Here is an 11,769-nt window from a genome sequence, read left to right as displayed (position 1 = left end):
ATTTTACTTCATACCCCCTACTAGTACAAGGTATGGCACTTGGTAGACCGCCTTGGAATTAAGAAGCAAAATATGCTGCACTTGGGAAAACTGTTCTGACTCATTTATTACTGATAGTTTTGAATAGGGCTCACAAGACAAATAGACTCTGACAGATACAGTGTGCGGTACAAGCACTTTTGACACCCAGGCCTCATCACCTGCCAGATTCAATAGTAATGGAGTTTTCTATGGTAGATAACCATACTTTGTGGATTTCATTGTTAATTGGGGAATTGGAGCTTATATCCCTAGGACTTAGGAGAAAGATAACTTCTGTATCAGAAAACTTCTTGATATTTAAAAATCAGTTATTGGAATGCTGTACAGCCCTAGTAGAGACTGAGCATCTTACCATAAGATATCAAGTAATTATATGGCAGGAGCTGCCCATTTAGAAGCTAGGTGTTCTCACATTCATTGTCATCTACTATATGAAATACTTGTATACTCAAAATCAGGCCTGAGCATGGTACTTATCAAAAACAGGTGACTCATACCTTCATGTTACCTACCACTGTATTTTTCTTCAATTTATACCTATAGCCTTATGGAAGGTTTCCTAAAACTAGGCCTAGTCATGGATGGGTTGAGCCAACTTCCTGATACATAGCCTTACTTAAGGATGGCTTTAAAGGGCAGTATTGATGAAAAATCATGCCAGTGAGCAGTTTCTGTATTTCTACTTGGTCGTCAACTTTATAGGAAAGAAGTAACCTGAAGTAATTCATGGACTCCTAGGCAGTAGCAAATGGCTTGCCTTGTTTGTCAGATGCCTGAAAGAACAAGACTGGAAGATCAGAGAGAAGAGTGTTTGGGGAAGTGGCATAATAAAGGACTTATGGGTATGGCCATAAAGTGTGTGGAAGTTTGTGCTTCTAATGGACACGTATAAGAGTATCCTTCACAGCAAAGGCACTCAGTAACTAGATAGACAAGACAACTCATCTATCTAGTTAGATAGATGAGTTGTCTTGTCTATCTAACTAGATAGATGGCTCTGTCCTTGGCCACTCTAGTGCTTCTGAAATGGGTCATGAGTAGAGTTGTCAATAGTAATAGGGATGGTGGCTGTACATGGGCCAAAGAGTATGGCTCCCTCTTAAAAAGGATGGTCTAGCTACTGCTGAATGTCTGACAGAGGTGTATAGTCACTGAGTCCTCAGTGTAATACCATCCCTCAGCCCCTCAGAAATGAAATTCTGGGTCATCACACCAAGCAAGGAAGCTGGACCAGTTGATTTGTTGGACAAGGGTGAGCAGAATATAGAATGGGTTGTATAAGAGGGAGAAAATATAATAAATGGAGGCCATGGAACTATAATGCATCTGTGGGAACTGTAACTTGTTTCACTAACTGATTATTATGAGTGGTGCAGTAGGCCATCTCTAAGAAGAGCTGGTGACTTAATATGGAGCATGAGCGGATTTGGGAGGTGCAAATCTTGGATTGCAGTGGGTCCAATTGTTGCCTCATGTCATAGCCCATCAGTCCACCTCTATCTTCAGCTGCAAATATGGAGAACAGTTCCCATGCATGTTGCGTCTATCACTTCAAGTTCTTACTGCATCTTTATGAATTTCTGCCTGGAGCTTTTTCCAGAGCCATGGAAGCTCATTCAATAAATGTGCAGGGACTGCCCAGAAATGTATGGTACTTAACCTCCTAATGCAGCACTCCACCATTAAAGGATAGGAGTGGCTAAATGGCCCAGACTCCTTTCCTTTAGAAGTATAATTCTGAGGTGCGTTCTACATTGTTCCTCAGAGGGTCCCCTGTAGTATTGAGTCCCAGTTGTCAATGCTGGAAAATAATACGTCAGCCTTTTTGGATTCCAATCCTTCCATTTCTCATTCTCCCTACTTCCTCTTCTTTATTTGAAATGAAAAGAGTCCAGTCCTACTTCTACCTCTTGGTTCCCAGACCCATGTGTTCTGGCTATTAGGGATAAAGCACAATAGAATGCCCGTGGGGCAAACATATATGGGGTGAAGGAGAGCACCCAAACTTTACAGGATATCATTTCTAACTGGTGACTGTCTTAGTGTGGATTGCTATAACAAATTACCATGGACTAGGTGGCTTAAACAACAATTTATTTCTCACAGTTCTGGAGGCTGGGAAATCTAAGATCAGGGTGCTGGCAGATCTGGGGTGTGGCATCTGTCCCAATTCCTGGTTTGTCTCTTCATCGTATGAGAAGTGAATAGCAAAAAGAGAGAGTACGTTCTCTTGTGTCTCTTCTAGCTTGAGCCCTCCACCCTCAATGGATAATTACCTCCCAAAGACCCCATCTCCAGATACCATTACACTGGGGATTAATGTTTCAACATGTAAATTTGGGAGGGATACATTCAGTCCATAGCAATGAGTTAGCTGAAGCTTGAAAAGATCATTCCAATCTTATATTATGAAAATATCTTCCAAGTGATGCAATCATGTTCCCATTGACGTACCTCCTTCACCTTGATATGGGTTCATTGGTTTAAGAAAATGTAAGTGGGATCCCAGGTCAGTGTATCAGATACTTTGTGAGCCAGCTCTTCGATAGGAGTACTGGTAGAGGAATTGCAGATAGAAAAAGAAGCTGATATCTCAAATACCTATCAGTCCCAAGGACAATAAACTGCTTTTCCTTCTAGGATGGAAGGAGTCCAGTGTAATCAACTTGTTACCAATTGACTAGCAAATTGGACTCCTTGAAGTATGGTACTATGATAGGAGAACTCAGCATTGGTTTCTGCTGCTAGGTCAGACATTTGGTAGCAGCAGTAACTAAATCACCTTTGGGAGAGGGAGTGCAAACTGTTGGGCCCGTGTAGAGCCTCCATTTCAGCAACCATTACTATTCCTTTAACAAGCTCATTGTGCAAACCCTGGGGAGGCTGAGGACCCAGGCTTGCTGATACCTACTGGACGAGTCATCCTATTGACCTGATTGTTTAGTGTCTTCTTTCTGGTGGCAATAGACATAAAGCACAATAAATAAACTTGTGTCCACTCCTATAGGTCACCCAGATACCCTTGTCTCCAGTTTTCCAATCTCACTTTTCCTAGGCTCCTAATTAGCAAGGTACTTGCCCCTGGTAAGAAATTGATGCGTATTCATACTTCAGACTATTTTTCCTGAACCTAAAGTTGATGGCTAGGTTTAGTGCTCAAAGGTATGCACACTGAAAGGATGTCTCCTCACCACAGACAGGCACATCCCTCATGGCGATTATGGACAGCAACAGTTCATTTTTTAACCTTCACTTTCATATTGAGCTAATACATCTATAAGCTAGGTCTGGTTTTTATCCTCTGTGAGCTGCTCACAGGAAATCCCCACAAGGCCATATGTGTGAGCTAGGGGAGAGGTAACAGTGGTAGGTAACACATGGGTCTGGGCCACCTCTGTGTGAAATTCACTTGTGCTCTAAGGTAATGTACCATTTCTAGTTTACAACAAATTGCTGCTCCATCTACAGGATTTTATTGTAGGACTGGGTATATCTGGTGGCAGCTTCATTTGCATAGTTACTTGTCTTGATCAGATACTGTCTGTAAGAGGGCCAGTAACATTCCAAGAGCTGCTTTTCAAATAGAGAAGAGTTCTTTACTACAGAGTATATTGTCTAGCCACAGGAAGTCTAGGGGTTTACACTGTGACTCTCTTATTGCGGTTTCCAGAGTTTCCACACAGCATTCTTTATTTAGCAAAAAACATGGGAACGGTCATACATAGCCTGAGTGGTAGGGCAGCATATATCATAGTCTGGTCCTTTCTGAAAGAATCATCTCTTGCTCTAGGCCTTATGGCCTCAAACAGGCAATAAGTAGGTCGGAGCAGTGCTATAGACTGAATGTGTCCCCCCCCAAATTCATATGTGAGTATTAGGAGGTGGTGACTTTGGGAAGTGATTAGGTCGAGCGTGAGCTTCGAGAATATGATGAGCGCCCTTATGAGGGAGACCCCAGAGAGCTCCCTTGCTCCTTCCACCATGTGAGGACACAGCGGAAAGATGGCAGTCTATGAGGAAGTGGGCCCTCACCAGGTTTATAATCTGCTGCTGCCTTGATCTTGGATTTCCCAGCCTCTAGAACTGTGAGCAATAAACTTCTGTTGTTTATAAGCTACCCTGTCTATGGTATTCTGTTTTAGCAGCCAAAAAGGACTAAGACAGGCAGTATTGTCAAGAGTGCTATATATGCTATCTCCAGTATCCAAAGAGGCCTAACTCTCTGCTTTACCTCTTACTCAGAGTAGGGACTGCAGGTGCAGTGACTTGTTCTTTGCCTTGGAGGAGATGTCTCAGCACATCCCAGAACACTGTATCTCTGTAAGCTTCATGGATGTGGTAAGTCCCTGACTATATTTTGCATCTATTCCCCACCCTCTGTTGCTCACGTTTCTTACCATACTATCTAGAGTACTTGCCACTTGCTATATCTTAGGTCAGATTAACCTAATGTTATCAGTAGACTGGATCATGATGTTCTCCAGATTTGCATGATAATCAAGGTCCCTTAGGAATATATTATGATGGGAAAAAAAGGAAAATTAAGATAGTCATGGGGTAAGACAACAGATGTATATTGCTGACCACTCCACGTGAGGAAGGTGTTGGTCTTTTTCAATTATAGAAGTCAAGTGATATCCTCATTGGCTACTGACTGTCTCACTCTTAGGAATACTATGGTCTATAAGCCATCCTCACAGATCCCTATGAGTTGAGGACTTCTAGTTACCACTTTGGCCATGCTGCCCTTTATAGTATTTATATTCACTTTGCTTTTGACTGTTAGTGCTGCCATCTGGCTTCTGCTATTTCAAAATTCCATCATTTCCATTGACATGAGACTAGTTCCATAGCGGCATCTCCAACCATTAACCTTGTCCTACAGAGGACAGTCATCATTAAGCTTATTGGTACGAATGCTCCCCTCTTTTGTTCATTCCTTACCACTTTAGTGTCCTCTTGTCCTTAGAAAACTGTCTTTTTAAAAAAATTAATTTTTACTGGAGTATAGTTGATTTACAATGTTGTGTTAGTTTCTGCTGTAGAACAAAGTGAATCAGCTGTACGTATACATATATTCACTCCTTTTTAGATTCTTTTCCCGTATAGGTCATTACAGAGTATTGAGTAGAATTCCCTGTGCTATACAGTAGGTTCTTATTAGTTATCTATTTTATATATAGTAATGTGTATATGTCAATCCCATCTCCCAATTTATCCCTCCCCCACCCTTTCCCCCTTGGTAACCATAAGTTTGAAAAACTGGCTTTTGAGAGTACCAATTCTGTGACCTACCAGTCCCATTCCTCTTTGTAACTACTGGAGCTTTGATCCTAAAACTGTGGAATAACACTTACTAATAGGTTGTGAAATTCTTTCAGTGCATTTGAACAAAATGTTTTCATGTGTAATGTTGGAATAGAATATAAAACAGAGTGTGCTATAGGTAGTGAGGGTATTCTTTCCAAAAAAAATTTGGGGCTATATATTTTTCAATTGTATTTGTATATACTATATATTTTTTCTTCCATCTTTAATGCTTTTTTTTGGGGGGGTGCATTGGGTCTTGGTACATAGTAAATGCTAAAAAGTTGTTGAATGTATGACGTGCACATTTATGTTTTTATTGTCATTGAAGAGAAGTGCATTGCTTAGAGTGGATTGAGAAAAAAATAGAAAAAAATCTTATCTAGAAAAACTCTGTTACAATCTTTCCAAGACTTATATAAGTGTTCATATCAGTAAGAAAAAGGGTAAAATTGAACAGAATTGATTAGAAAATATACAATGCATCATGGATAGAAATAATACTGTTTCATGAAACAGTGTTTCAGGTTGATAAGCATATATTGTTCATTTATTAATAGATATGTAAATATTTTATAAATATATATCAATTACATATATTGCATATATCATATATTCACATATCATATATTCCCACATATATCCAAAAGTTCACTTCCTCATTCCTCAACTATTTCCTGGAATGTCATTTTCTCAGAGAGACCTTCCCTGACCACCTTTTTAACGTTGAATCCCCTCTCTATAATTCGCTATTGTCTTTTTTCTTTGTTTTTAGAAATTTATTTTATTTTATTTATTTTTGGCTGCACTGGGTCTTCTTTGCTGCACGTGGGTTTTTCTCTAGTTGCGGTGAGTGGGGGATACTCTTTGTTGTGGTGCACGGGCTTCTCATTGCGGTGGCTTCTCTTGTTGCAGAGCACGGACTCTAGGTGCGCAGGCTTCAGTAGTTGTGGCTCGCGGGCTCTAGAGCGCAGGCTCAGTAGTTGTGGTGCACGGGCTTAGTTGCTCCGTGGCATGTGGGGTCTTCCCCGACCAGGGCTCGAACCCGTGTTCCCTGCATTGGCAGGCGGATTCTCAACCACTGCGCCACCAGGGAAGCCCCAGTAATTGTCGTTATAGTGTTAATGGTGGCAAAACTTTTAAGGGCCAATTACACAGCAGAACTATTACTGTGAAAGAAGAGACTAAACAACATCTGAAACAAAAACTTGATTTATTGCTTTTCTGTTTCAGTTATCTATTACTATGTAACAAAAACACCTAAAATTTAATGCCTCAAAACAAAAATTTATTATTTCTCTGTAGATAGAGTGGGTGATTTTTCTGCTCTACTTGTTATTAGCTGGGAGTCTCTCATTCAGCTAGCATTTAGCCAATGATGAGGCTAGGCTGGAAGGTCTGAAAAACTTCACTCACATGTCTGGCATTGTGGGGTTTCACTCCCAGTAGCTTGGGTTTCCTCACAGCTTAGTGATCTCAGACTAGTTGAACTTTTTGCATGATGATCAGCTTTGAGAAGAAAAGTGGAAGCTGCCACACTTCTAGGTAGGCCTGGCACTTCTGCCACACGCTGATAAGCAAAAACAAGTCACAAGGCCAATCTGGATTCAAGAGGGTGGGGAAATGAATCTGTCTCTTATGAATAGAATAGCATGAGGGAAGGAATTGATATTGTACATCTTTGACCATCAAACTAACCAAAGGAGGCCTATACTTATAAATCAGTCAAAAAAAAGTAAGAAACGATACAAGGTTTTGGGAAATGGGGGATTCAGGGATTGGTGGGCTTTCCAAAGCAGGAGTGTTGAGGGATTGACTGGCTGTCTTTCAAAAAGTGTAAAAGTGTAGTCAGTGGAGTGAGGCCGTAGCTGACTTGCTGAATTTCCATAGCATGTCCGAGTGAAAGCTGTTGTTGATTGGCTTTCAGGAATGAGGAGTTGTCACAGATTGGCTGATGTTCATAAGCATGTGTACTGATGAGACAGTTCCTCCAATTAATTGCTATCAGCGTCTGGTCAGTTGTCTCTGATCCATCAGTTTTGGTGGTTACTAATTCATGGCTTGGGGCTATGGCCAAGAAACAGTGTCTCAGGTTTTCTTCAGTTTGGAAACTAGGAACATTTTACTCTTATTGCAGTATTATTTTTAAAAAGTATTTTCATTATTACAGGCTTTATTCTGAATAGCAGATTTGCCACAGCTACTGGACTGTCCCCAGAAAGTATTAATTTTTATTTAATTTTTGATTGAGAAGCCCAAGGAAGTTATACAGTGTATTTGCTTTCACAGCACATTGAAATAAGGAACAACTCTAAAGGGATTAAGTTTCCTCTTAAACATCTATCAAGATGGCATGCTCATGTCAGAGCTGAATAGAATACTGGTAACAACAGTTTACCATGAAGTATTCAGAAGTTATAATATATAAATACAAAGTATACTTAAGATGTAAGCGATTATTAAATATCATACTAGGTGCTCATTAATGTTAAACATCAGACGAATCAGATTGAAGCATGATTAGGAAGCTGAACATCATGAAAGTCATTTTCATTAGGAAGGAGAAATAAGATGGCAGGATTTATTTATTTTAATACATCTTTATTGGAGTATAATTGTTTCACAATGCTGTGTTAGTTTCTGTTTTACAACAAAGTGAATCAGCCATATGCATACATATATCCCCATATCCCCTCCCTCTTGAGCCTCCCTCCCACCCTCCCTATCCCACCCCTCTAGGTCGTTGTAGAGCACCAAGCTGATCTCCCTGTGCTATGCTGCTGCTTCCCACTAGCTATCTATTTTACATTTGGTAGTGTACATATGCCAATGCTACTCTGAGTTTGCCCCAGCTTCCCCCTCCCTGCCGTGTCCTCAAGTCCATTCTCTATGTCTACGTCTTTATTCCTGCCCTGCCACTAGGTTCATCAGTACCTTTTTTTTTTTTTAGATTCCATAATATACGTTAGCATATGGTATTTGTTTTTCTCTTTCTAACTTCCTTCACTCTGTATGACAGACTCTAGATCCATCCACCTCACTACAAATAACTCAATTTCGTTTCTTTTAATGGCTGAGTAATATTCCATTGTATATATTGCCACATCTTCTTTATCCATTCATCTGTTGATGGACACTTAGGTTGCTTCCCTGTCCTGGCTATTGTAAATAGTGCTGCAATGAACATTGTGGTACATGTCTCTTTTTGAATTTTGGTTTTCTCATGGTTTATGCCCAGTAGTGGGATTGCTGGGTCATATGGTAGTTCTATTTTTAGTTTTCTAAGGAACCTCTATACTGTTCTTCATAGTGGTTGTATCAATTTACATTCCTGCCAACAGTGCAGGAGGGTTCCCTTTTCACCACACCCTTTCCAGCATTTATTGTTTGTAGATTTTTTGATAATGGCCATTCTGACTGGTGTGAGGTGATACCTCATTGTAGTTTTGATTTGCATTTCTCTAATAATTAGTGATGTTGAGCATCTTTTCATGTGCCTCTTGGCCATCTGTATGTCTTCTTTGGTGAAATGTCTATTTAGGTCTTCTGCCCATGTTTTAATTGGGTTGTTTGTTTTTTTGATATTGAGCTCCATGAGGTGTTTGTATATTTTGGAGATTAATCCTTTGTCCATTGTTTCATTTGCAAATATTTTCTCCCATTCTGAGGGTTGTCTTTTCATCTTGTTTATGGTTTCCTTTGCTGTGCAAAAGCTTTTAAGTTTCATTAGGTCCCATTTGTTTATTTTTGTTTTTATTTTCATTATTCTAGGAGGTGGGTCAGAAAAGATCTTGCTATGGTTTATGTCAAAGAGTGTTTTTCCTACGTTTTCCTCTAGGAGTTTTATAGTGTCTGGTCTTACATTTAGGTCTTTAATCCATTTAGAGTTTATTTTTATGTATGGTGTTAGGTAGTGTTCTAATTTCATTCTTTTACATGTAGCTGTCCAGTTTTCCCAGTACCACTTATTGAAGAGGCTGTCTTTTCTCCATTGTATGTTCTTGCCTCCTTTGTCGTAAATTAGGTGACTATATATGTGTGGGTTTATGTCTGTGCTTTCTATCCTGTACCATTGATCTATATTTCTGTTTTTGTGCTAGTACCATACTGTCTTGATTACTGTAGCTTTGTAGTATAGTTTGAAGTCGGGGAGCCTGATTCTTCCAGCTCCGTTTTTCTTTCTCAAGATTGCTCTGGCTATTCGGAGTCTTTTGTGTTTCCATACGAATTGTAAAATTTTTTGTTCTAATTCTGTGAAGAATGCCATTGGTAGTTTGATAGGGATTGCATTGAATCTGTAGATTGCTTTGGGTAGTATAGTCATTTTCACAATGTTGATTCTTCCAATCCAAGAACATGGTATATTTCTCCATCTGTTTATGTCATCTTTGATCTCTTTCATCAGTGTTTTATAGTTTTCTGAGTATAAGTCTTTCACCTCTTTAGGTAGGTTTATTCCTAGGTGTTTTATTCTTTTTGTTGCATTGGTAAATGGGATTGTCTCCTTAATTTCTCTTTCTGATTTTTCATTGTTAGTGTATTGGAATGCCAGAGATTTCTGTGCATTAATTTTGTATCCTGCAACCTTACCAAATTCATTGATTAGTTCTAGTAGTTTTCTGGTGGCATCTTTAGGATTTTCTATGTATAGTATCATGTCATCTGCAAACAGTGACAGTTTTATACTTCTTTTCCTATTTGTAGTCCTTTTATTTCTTTTTCTTCTCTGGTTGCTGTGGCTAGGACTTCCAAAACTATGATGAATAAGAGTGGAGAGAGTGGACATCCTTGTCTTATTCCTGATCTTAGTGGAAATGCTTTCAGTTTTTCACTATTGAGTATGATGTTTGCTGTGGGTTTGTCATATGTGGCCTTTATTATGTTGAGCTATGTTCCCTCTATGCCCATTTTCTGGAGAGTTTTTATCATAAATGGCTGTTGAATTTTGTCAAAAGCTTTTTCTGCATCTATTGAGATGATCATATGGTTTTTATTCTTCAATATTTTAATGTGGTGTATCACATTGATTGATGTGCATATATTGAAGAATCCTTGCATCCCTGGGATAAATCCCACTTGATCATGGTGTATGATCCTTTTAATGTGTTGTTGGATTCTGTTTGCTAGTACTTTGTTCAGGATTTTTGCATCTGTGTTCCTCAGTGATATTGGTCTATAATTTTCTTTCTTTGTGATATCTTTTTCTGGTTTTCGTATCAGGGTGATGGTGGCTTCGTAGAATGAATTTGGGAGTGTTCCTCCCTCTGCAGTTGTTTGGAAGAGTTTGAGAAGGATGGGTGTTAGCTCTTCTCTAAATGTTTGATACAATTCCCCTGTGAAGCCATCTGGTCCTGGACTTTTGTTTGTTGGAAGATTTTTAATTACAGTTTCCATTTCATTACTTGTGATAAGTCTGTTTATGTTTTCTAATTCTTCCTGGTTCAGTCTTAGAAAATTGTACCTTTCCAAGAATATGTCCATTTCTTTGTGGTTGTCCATTTTATTGGCATATAGTTGTTTGTAGTAGTCTCTTGTAATCCTTTGTATTTCTGCAGTGTCAGTTGTGATTTCTCCTTTTTCATTTCTGATTTTGTTGACTTGTGTCCTCTCCGTTTTTTTCTTGATGAGGCTGGCTAAGGGTTTATCAATTTTGTTTATCTTCTCAAAGAAACAGCTTTTAGTTTTATTGATCTTTGCTATTGTTTTCTTCATTTCTCTTTCATTTATTTCTGCTCTGATCTTGATGATTTCTTTCCTTCTACTGACTTTGGGTTTTCTTTGTTCTTCTTTCTCTAGTTGCTTTAGGTGTAAGGTTAGATTGTTTATTTGAGATTTTTGTTTCTTGAGGTGAGATTGAATTGCTATAGACTTCCCCCTTAGAACTGCTTTTGCTGCATCCCATAGGTTTTGGGCCGTCGTGTTTTTGTTGTCATTTGTTTTTATTTATTTTTTAATTTCTTCTTTGATTTCTTCAGTGATCTCTTGGTTATTTAGTAGCACACTGTTTAGCCTCCATGTATTTGTGTTTTTTACAGTTTTTTCCTGTAACTGATTTCCAATCTCATAGCGTTGTGGTCAGAAAAGATGCTTGATATGATTTCAATTTTCTTAAATTTTCCTAGGCTTGATTTGTGACCCAAGATGTGCTCTATCCTGGAGAATGTTCAGTGTGCACTTGAGAAGAAAGTGTATTCTGCCACTTTCGGGGGAATGTTCTATAAATATCAATTCAATCTATGTGGTTTGTTGTGTCATTTAATGCTTGTGTTTCCTTGTTTATTTTCTGTTTGGATGATCTGTCCATTGGGTAAGTGGGGTGTTAAAGTCCCCTACTATTATTGTGTTACTGTCGATTTCCCCTTTCATGGTTGTTAGCATTTACCTTATTTATTGAGGTGCTCCTGTGTTGGGTGCATAAGC

The sequence above is a fragment of the Balaenoptera acutorostrata genome, chromosome 16, assembly GCF_949987535.1.
Source record: "Balaenoptera acutorostrata chromosome 16, mBalAcu1.1, whole genome shotgun sequence".
NCBI classification, from domain to species: domain Eukaryota; kingdom Metazoa; phylum Chordata; class Mammalia; order Artiodactyla; family Balaenopteridae; genus Balaenoptera; species Balaenoptera acutorostrata.
Note: the sequence above shows the minus strand (reverse complement) of the source record.